Here is a 9,566-nt window from a genome sequence, read left to right as displayed (position 1 = left end):
AAATAAACATGGTTGCCCTCAGTGCAGAGTCTGCTTAAGATTCTCCTTCTCCCTCTGACCCTCCCCCCACCCCCCACTCTCCCACACTTTATCTATCTCTCTAAAATAAATAAATAAATAAATAAATAAATAAATAAATAAATTTTTAAAACAACAACAACAAGAATCCAAGGTGGTAGGTACTATTATTATTTGCGTTCTATAAATGCACAGATTTGGGCACCACGAGACCACTCATCTGGCTTAAGGTCACAAAGTTTGTAAAGGGATGAGCCGAAGTCTATTTTCTGAAGCTGAGTGTACATAAGCATATTGTGCAGTTATGAAGAAATGCATTATCCCAGAAAAATAGTATCTGTAGAACTATATGTGAAAATGCTCCCTGATGAAAGAAGAACTTAAGATGCTCTTTTCTTATGAATTCTTTTTGAACTAAGAAGGCATTTGAACTACAAAAGTTAAAGGGAGGGTTTGGAAACTCCCACAGCAGAAAATATTGGAATACTAGAAGAGATGGGAATTTTTATTGTTGATTAGACATAAAATGGAGTTGTTTATGAATATGTTTAGACATGAAATGTCTACACAAAAGAACTAAAACTTCATGTATAATACCTCTTTAACTTCTAAATTTTAGTAACCACCACGGACAGACAGGCTACCTCATATCATTTAGCAACTTCTGTACTAAATTTTAAGATCAGATGAGAAAACATGTGCAACTCTTCATTAAGACTCTGTGTGCATGACCATTATGAGGATAGCCTTGACAACAGTCCTTGGGTAACAAAGAACAATATTACAATTTCGTTTTATTAATGAGAACCTTGAATGTTGGGACTGATTTGCCAAAGTCACAGAGAGAGTGGAAGGCAAAATCCTTACTTTCGGGGCACCTGGGTGGCTCAGTGTGTTAAGCCTCTGCCTTCAGCTCAGGTCATGGTCCCAGGGTCCTGGAATGGAGCCCCACATCGGGCTCTCTGCTCAGCAGGGAGCCTGCTTCCTCCTGTCTCTCTGTCTGCCTCTCTGCCTACTTGTGATCTCTGTTTGTCAAATAAATAAATAAAATCTTAAAAAAAAAAAAACACCCCGTATTTTCTTGAAACCAGCAATTCTGAGTCCCAAGTCCAGTGCTATTTTCACTATGCTTTGTTATTTAATGATTTTGGATAATTTTTTAATAAGTTTCTATTTTTATTTTAGAGAGAGAGAGAATAAGTATATGGAGGAGGGGCTGAAGGAGAGGGAGAAAATCCTCAAGCAGACTCCCTACTGAGCATGAAGCTTGACATGGGCTCGATCCCAAGACCCTGAGATCATTACCTGTGCTGAAATCAAGAGTCAGACACTTAACTGACTCAGCCACCTGGATGCCTCGTGGTTTGGGATATTTTAAAGACAACTGCAATATATTTGTCCAATATGAGTAAAGTGTCCTGGTTTGTCCAGGATCAAAGGAGTTCTCTGGACATAGGACTTTCAGTGCTTACATCTAGAAAGTCCCCAGAAAACTGGCACTAGTGGGTTTCCATCTGTAAATCTAATTGTTTGTAGGATTTAAAAGAAAGCAAAACAACAGTTGTTGGTTTTAATGGCCATGTGTTTACATTGGGGGGAAAAACACGTGAAAAGATTAGCATGTCATTGGGTGGGTTGTCACCAAGACTGAATTAAAAAATAAATGAAAATATTTATTACTCACATTAAAAGCTGAAGAAAATAAACATGGCAAAGTGTGAACGCTCCTCTTTCAACTCAATACAAACACGTAATATAAAGTGCAGGAGCACAGAAAAGCTTCGAGTGGAGGGAAGTTAGTGATCCGTGATGTTTGAAATATTGTTTATGGACAGATGGGATATTTTTCTCTGTGTAATTTATGAGAATCTGATGAAGGTTGGAGCAAAGATCCTGTTTTTCACAATTAAACTGAACTTGCCAATGGTAGAGTTGAGTTGACTCTTGAAGTAGAGTAGAGTTGACTCTTGAACAACTTGGGAGCTAAGGGCACCAACCTCTGTGCACTTGCCTGGAAATATCCATAACTTTTGACTCCCCTCAAACTTAACTACTAACAGTGTACTGTTGACCAGAAGCCTTGCTAATAACATAAACAGGCAGTTAATACATATTTTGTATGTCATATGTATTATACACTGTATTCTTAACATAAAGTAAGCTGGAGAAAAGAAAATGTTAATAAGAAAGCCATAAGGAAAATCCATATATAGAACTACCATAAAAAAAAAAACCAAACCTGTGTGTAAGTGCACCCATGCAGTTCAAATCCATGTTGTTTTAAGGATCAACTGTATAAGGGTATGGAAGGGGAGAATTCAACTAACTACTTCTTCAAAATATTTAAAATAGCTAACATTTTCTGAAAACCTACTCTGTTCCAGGCACTGGCATTCCACAGTTAATCCTCACCACGACTCTGAGAAGGGGACATTGCTATTACCCATTACAGATACGGAGAAGCGAAGCATATTCAATATGCCCAGGTCTATGGCAAAGCTATGATACAAATCCAACCAAAATGGCTCCGGAGTCCATGTTTCTAACGTCTACGCTGCATCTAGTTAAGGCATGACAGGCAGTGGTACTTCTGTTTACTTATAGCTCTCACTTTGAAATCATTTCCAAATGCATGGGAGATAAAGTATCTGGGAAGAGCCATAAGGAGGAAGAGCTGTTGGAGAATTAGGGGTGTAGCTGGGTAGAATCCCCGACAGACGCATTATGAACAGGAGTCTTGGAGGCCTCGTTCTCCCCTTCTCCTCCTGTTCTCATCCAGCAGACGTCCCTTCAGTGGCCATCTCTGAGCGTCCTTGGCTCTTATGTTGTTTGAATACCTAAGGAAGACCAGCAGAAAAGGAAATCTATGGAGGAATTTCATCACAAGTCCTGTCCTTACCCAGTTTCCCTGAGGAAATCTGTAGTTCATTCTGTACCTTCTTTCTTTCTTTCTTTCTTTTTTTTAAATTAACGTATAATGTATTATCAGCTCCAGGCGTACAGATCTGTAAATCTGTAAATCTGTGAATTTACACACTTCATAGCACATACCTTCCCCAATGCCCATAACCCCACTGCCCTCTCCCTCCCCCCACCCCCTGGCAACCCTGTTTGTTTTGTGTCTTACTTCTTTTTTATTTTTATTTTTTTTAAAAGATTTTATTTATTTATTTGACACAGAGAGAGAGATCACAAGTAGGCAGAGAGGCAGGCAGAGAGAGAGGAGGAAGCAGGCTCCCTGCTGAGCAGAGAGCCCGATGCAGGGCTTGACCCCAGGACCCTGAGATCATGACCTGAGCTGAAGGCAGAGGCTTAACCCATTGAGCCACCCAGGTGCCCCCTTATTTCTTTTTTAAATAGAATTTTGTTGAGGCAGATTTTCCATAATTGGAATCCGGGAGGGAATTATAGTTAATTTTTTTATTGCAATAGCAATATTCTTGGAGAAAGTTTCTTGTAGAAATGTTTCATATTCAAGGTGGCTGTGAGAGGATGTTCTCTGCCTGTGTAATTATATCGGCAGCCACAGATGTCAGGTTTTTGTATATAGAACAATATTTAAATGTAAAACCATAGTAAACAGAATATATTCACTTGGGGTCTCTTCTGTTCAGAGTACTTTACACAAGCTTTTCTACAGGCTAGGTTATTCCAGACTTTTCCCCATGACAATGAAGCATCCCTTTTATTCTGAAGGAAAGACAAGGACTGATGTATAAGCATGAGGAATAAAGTTGCTACATGTCCCAAGTCCCTTTCTGCGTGTTTCAAAAGGCTCATGTAGGATTGGCTCTTTGTGGGTAGAGAAGAAAAAGCAGAGGCTTTGGAGTTAGACTTCAATTCAAATCCTGGATATTCCTCTTCTTAGCTCTGTCATGGGTCAAGTTTGTCATCCTCTTTCCATATCAGGAAAACAGAGGTGCTAAAACCAACCTCTCTAACTCATAGAAATGTGAGAATTAAACTACATCATGGAACCAAAACCTTAATAGACAATAGACAAATAGACATATATTTATTACATAGACTCCTGTGGAGTTTCCTAAAAGCCTTAGGCTTCCTTATGGGCAAAATTGAGCAAAAATTGATTATTAGTAGTAGGGACAAGTTTGTCAGAATTTCCCCTGCGTCTGGACTTCAAATCGGTCAGCTTACACAAGCATCGATTTCCCTGTGTCATTCCATCCTTTGCTAGATGCTGCTTTGCTGAAAGAAAACATCGTGCTATAGATTTCATTCAAATAGGCTTTGGTGCTTATGCTACTCATGTGATTGTAAGTCTAGCCAGAACCCTTGAATTTTAATCACTTCTTATGAGCTGGTCAGGAAACATTCCCACATGTGTGCCACACGAGCTGGCAGAATTAACATCCTAGTAATTAAGAATTAAGGCTGACACATTTAAACATTTCTTACAGTTTAACTATGAGCTCATAGGTTAAAATGAATAGATGGGGGCACTTGGAAATTTATGTTCTTCAACATTTTTCACATATGTATCTGAACAAGACAATAGGGATCTAAGAACAACAAAGGGAAGGAAAATCCCTTTATTTCCTAGTGCACTTTATTTTTTTTTTAAGATTTTATTATTTATTTGACAGAAAGAGAGAGAGATCACAATTAGGCAGAGAGGCAGGCAGAGAGAGAGAGAGGCGGAAGCAGGCTCCCCGCTGAGCAGAGAGCCCCAATGCGGGGCTCGATCCCAGGACCCCGAGATCATGACTGAGCCAGAGGCAGAGGCTTAACCCACTGAGCCACCCAGGCAACCTCCTAGTGTACTTCAAAATTAATATGGTTACCCTGAAGTATTCAGATGGATATGCTGGACCTCACATGCACTTGTTTTCCCATTTATGTGAACCGCCTGGAAGAACTCCCAAAGTACCAACATTATACATCATTCAGATCTCCTCCTTCTAAGAGAGGTAGAGAGAGAATTCTGAAGGCAATTACAAGAAACTGAATAATGGTTGCCCTTTAGATCCCATCTCTCCAATGTTCCCATTTCTTCACTTTTATTCTTGTCCTTTTACATCTTCATTAGAGACATTTATTATAATTGGACATTTCTAATTGAAATAAAGTTCTCAGAAGTTATTGCTGCAAGCACAAGAAAGAAAATGTTAATTTTCAAATTGATTAACAGTATTTTTAAATTACAGAATGATTTTCCAAATTTCCTAACCATGAAAACTCAGATAAAGTCACCAAAATTGGGGAAAATTATAAATACAGTATGTGTTTTAAATCTTACATGTGCTTATACTCACAATGATAGATTGTTTATTGATACCCTGATAAATGCAAATTGATAAAGAGAAGGTAGTTTGATGTTTTATTAACTAGATATTATGATATGCTAGGGAATGTTTACCCAGTCTATAGACAGGGTAAGAATTTACTGAACAAGGTTATGATGCCAATGATTGAACCAAGCAGGGACTGGACTCAGAATTACATTTCTAACTTTCACATCTTATAAATCCCTTTATACTCAACTCTTGCTAGTCTGGTCTATTTTCAGTTGCTGGAACTTCTGATATTCTCCCTGAATTTTTTTTTTCTTCATATGCTATTCACTCTGCTTAGAACATTCTTTCCTATCCACTGAAACAGCCACATTCCCTGGCTAGTACTTTCATGAGTCTATCGTTCATTCATCCATTTATACATTTGATGTCAAGTGCAATCCAGCCCTAGTTCAGGTGCAGGGAGGGAGTGGGAGAAGGATTTCGTCATAAGCAAGACACTCACGGCTTCTCTGCTGGAGGGATTTGGAGCTCTGGCAGAAGGAGGTTTCTCCATCCATTCCCTTCCTGTGTTTCTTCTCAGCTTTGTCACAGAAGGGGACTGTTAGCCTAATAACTTTGACATTAAAAAGAAAGACAGTCAATTGTCACAGACAAAGGTTTATTTACTTTATAGGTTAACTTACCCAAGAGATCTCTAATGACCAACACCTCCAAGAGTCCACCATAATTTTCCCATCAAGGAGCCAGGAACAAGGCCATTCCTGCTTTGACCTTCAGGGCAGCACTAGCTCTGTGGAGCAGGAATCCGAGGAATCCTAGTGGCCAAGGAGTGAAAAGCCCGAGCAGGTAAGAGAATAGAGGCAAATCCCGATATTCATTTGTTCTCTAAGTTAGAAGTCTCTCCTAAGAGTTACCAGGGCATTCTGCTCTCACTATTAGCTATTACAATCATTTTTCCTTTTTGCTCATTTTTCCCACTAACCTCTAAGATTCCTCATAAGCTTTGCATCCTCAGAGTCTATCCCATAGACTCTGCTATGTGTCTAGCGCATAGCAGACACTCAGTAAATGTCTGTTTAATGAATGAATGAGCCAGAACGACCAGCAGCTATGGTAGTGAAAGCGGCCCGTGGGGAACTACTCATCCAGGTCATCGTGTGCCTAGTGTTGACCTGAGTTCTCTGCTGTACAGTCCTATGCTGTGACTCTGGAAATACACTATCATGTTACTGTCTGACAAACGGTAATGTGGTGTGTGTGTCTAACTTCAGGTCCTAAAAGTATTCCAATTCCACTTCTAGTGCTTGGTCATTCATTTAAGGTTGAGAGAAAAGAGACAGGAAAACATGTCTGTCCGAAATGCCCTGTAGTCCACAGTGCAGTCTGTTCACTGCTGGCACAGAGAAAATCAAGTGGAACTTAGACACAGCGCGCTTGGGTTTAATATCCTGTCACTTCATGGGTAGAAAACCACAAAAATATATATTCACTGCTCTGAGTCTCAGTGTCATTTGTGATCCCAGGGTAAAAATACTAGCTCTCTGATTTGCCCTCGAGAGGTCTACACCACTGGGGTACCTGGATGGCTCAGTTGGTTAAGCGACTGCCTTCAGCTCAGGTCATGATCCTGGAGCCCCAGGATCAAGTCCCACATCAGGCTCCCTGCTCAACAGGGATTCTGCTTCTCCCTCTGATCCTACCCCCTTTCATGCTCGCTCTCTCTCAAATAAATAAATAAAATCTTAAAAAAACAGAGGTTTACCCACTTTATGGTTCTCTACAATCAGATTTTGGTTTTACTGATATTCTGCATTGGTTTTTCTGTTTTCTATTTCATTGATTTCTAGTCCTATCTTTTTTCCCCCTTTTAAAGATTTTGTTTATTTATTTGAAAGAGAGAGAGCATGAGCAGGGATGGGGAAGAGGGAGAAGCACACCCCTATTGGACTCAATCCCAGGACCCTGAAATCATGACCTGAGTTGAAGTCAAGACACTTAACCGACTGAGCCACCCAGGCACCCCTACTCTTATCTTTATAGTCTTCTTCCTTATTTGTGATTTGGGTTTGATTTGCTCTTCTTTTTCTATTTTTTTTAATGTAGAAATAAATCATTGACTTCAGACAATTCTTCTTCTCAGTAACAAAAAGAAGATGGTACCTGTGAAGTCAACAAAGACATTGTTGAAGTGTATTTGTCAGCACGCCCATAAAACCATTAGTAGATAATTGATTGAATGTTTTAAAACATTTTTCTAACAAGTTTGCTGGGATATTATTTTGGCTAGGTTAAAAACAACTAGCCCAAAGTTGTCCATCAATAATAACTCCTTATTTTAAAATGGAAGTCTAGGTACTAAAGAAACTACGAGGGACTGGGAAAAATACTGAGCTCCAGAGGTATGCCAATTATGGCTCAAGGATCTGTTTAGCGGATCTGCCATCTCTTTTGTGGCTGTGGTTTCACTGGAGCAGAGGCACACCCATTCCTTTAAGAACGGTCTATACCTTCCCCATGACAGCGGCAGAGCTGAGTGGTTGTGACAAAGACTTACTGCTCCACAATGTCTAAAATAATCACTCTCTGTCCCTTTACAGAAAAAGTTTACTGACTATAGCATTACTGCCCCAGCTGCTTTATCTGTGAAACAGGAATGATAGCCCCCACTTCCCAGAGCTGTTGCCAAGACACTTACTTTGGGATATTTGTGTGAAGACCTTTGGTTAAGTTGCTTAGCATATAGCTGTTGTGCAAGTAATTCTTGTTCAGTTAGAATCTAAAATTCTCACCTACACCCAGTGGTTCATTTAAAACCATTTTCTTCTTAACCTTGTATTTATAAGGTGAAACACTTGTGTGTCACAAAGTAATATTCTGCATTTTCCTTTTTAAAAACACTATTTGCTTGTCATCATGACTCTGCCAAACGATATAACCTTTACCCATCTTTGTGATAAAAAATTAAAATAACCAGAGATTTGTAATAATGTGGTTGACACAGTGCTGAACTCCACAGACTTTATGCAAATAGAAAAGAGAGAGAATATTTCTGAGTTTTTAAATGGTAAAAATCTAATTCTCATTATACAGCAGCAAACAAAAAGCCTATAATAGAAGTCTAGATCATTGGTTGTTTTTTCTTGAATGATATTGTTAAAGATACATTATTATTATTATTATTATTATTATTATTATTATTTGCTTCAGTGTTTTCTTAGAAATACATTGCATGGAAACTAAAATGATAATTTGGAAATACACAGAGGTATTCTTCATAAGGGACTGTTCGGCAGCAGCATGCTGTGTGTACTGTAATTCTTACCTAGTCACGCTGATTACAGCAGGTAGGTAAATAAGGAGAGGCAAGTCACCAGCAGCTATTTCCTCCTTGCAGAACTGATTTTATTAAATTTCTCTCTACTGAGATCACCAGCCTATACTGAGGTAAAATATAAGTACATTAGTAAGCACATCCTGTCTGATCTTAGGACAATAATCATATTCATCCTGATAAATTGCTGTTCTGTGTTATACACCCTGTGGTTGAGGAATTGATCAGGCTTCCCCTTGCCGGTGAACTTGGTGGAATGCTGGGGGCCAAATCTGTCACTTAGCTGTAGCAACTGCGTGGATTTTTATGATGTACGTTTTACCATCATTCCTAGTTATGTTTTATGTCCTTTGTTTCTTCCCTTTCCTCTGCTTTTATTTATGCTATCTAAGTATTTTATGTAATTTTGCAAGCCACATTCACTCTTTTCTGGAATAAGATTGGATATAAATAGATAGGCAATAGGGAAGTGGAGAGGTAATTTCCAGTAAAATGCTAATACGTCTTTTGGTTCTCTCCTTGAAATACCTTATAAATAACACAGCAAAATAACTCCCAGCTTACCACTTGATAAATCTTATAATTTAAAGAGAAATATGTAGACGATGCGGGAGTCATAGGCTGGGACCAGGCTCACTGTGCAGAGGTGATGCCCGGGTTCCCACCCAGGATTGTGCAGTGGTGGCCACATCGGCAGTCCAAGCACCCCCACAGTCCCTGAGCCAGAGGGAAAGTGAAGAACGAAATTGCTGGGGTGCCTGGGTGGCTCAGTGGGTTAAGCCGCTGCCTTCGGCTCAGGTCATGATCTCAGGTCCTGGGATCGAGTCCCACATTGGGCTCTCTGCTCAGCAGGGAGCCTGCTTCCCTTCCTCTCTCTCTGCCTGCCTCTCTGCCTACTTGTGATCTCTCTGTCAAATAAATGAATAAAATCTTAAAAAAAAAAAAAAAGAAAAGAAAAGAAC

This window comes from Mustela erminea, chromosome 16, assembly GCF_009829155.1.
Source record: "Mustela erminea isolate mMusErm1 chromosome 16, mMusErm1.Pri, whole genome shotgun sequence".
Classification (NCBI taxonomy): Eukaryota; Metazoa; Chordata; class Mammalia; order Carnivora; family Mustelidae; genus Mustela; species Mustela erminea.
This window is presented reverse-complemented; position numbering follows the sequence as displayed.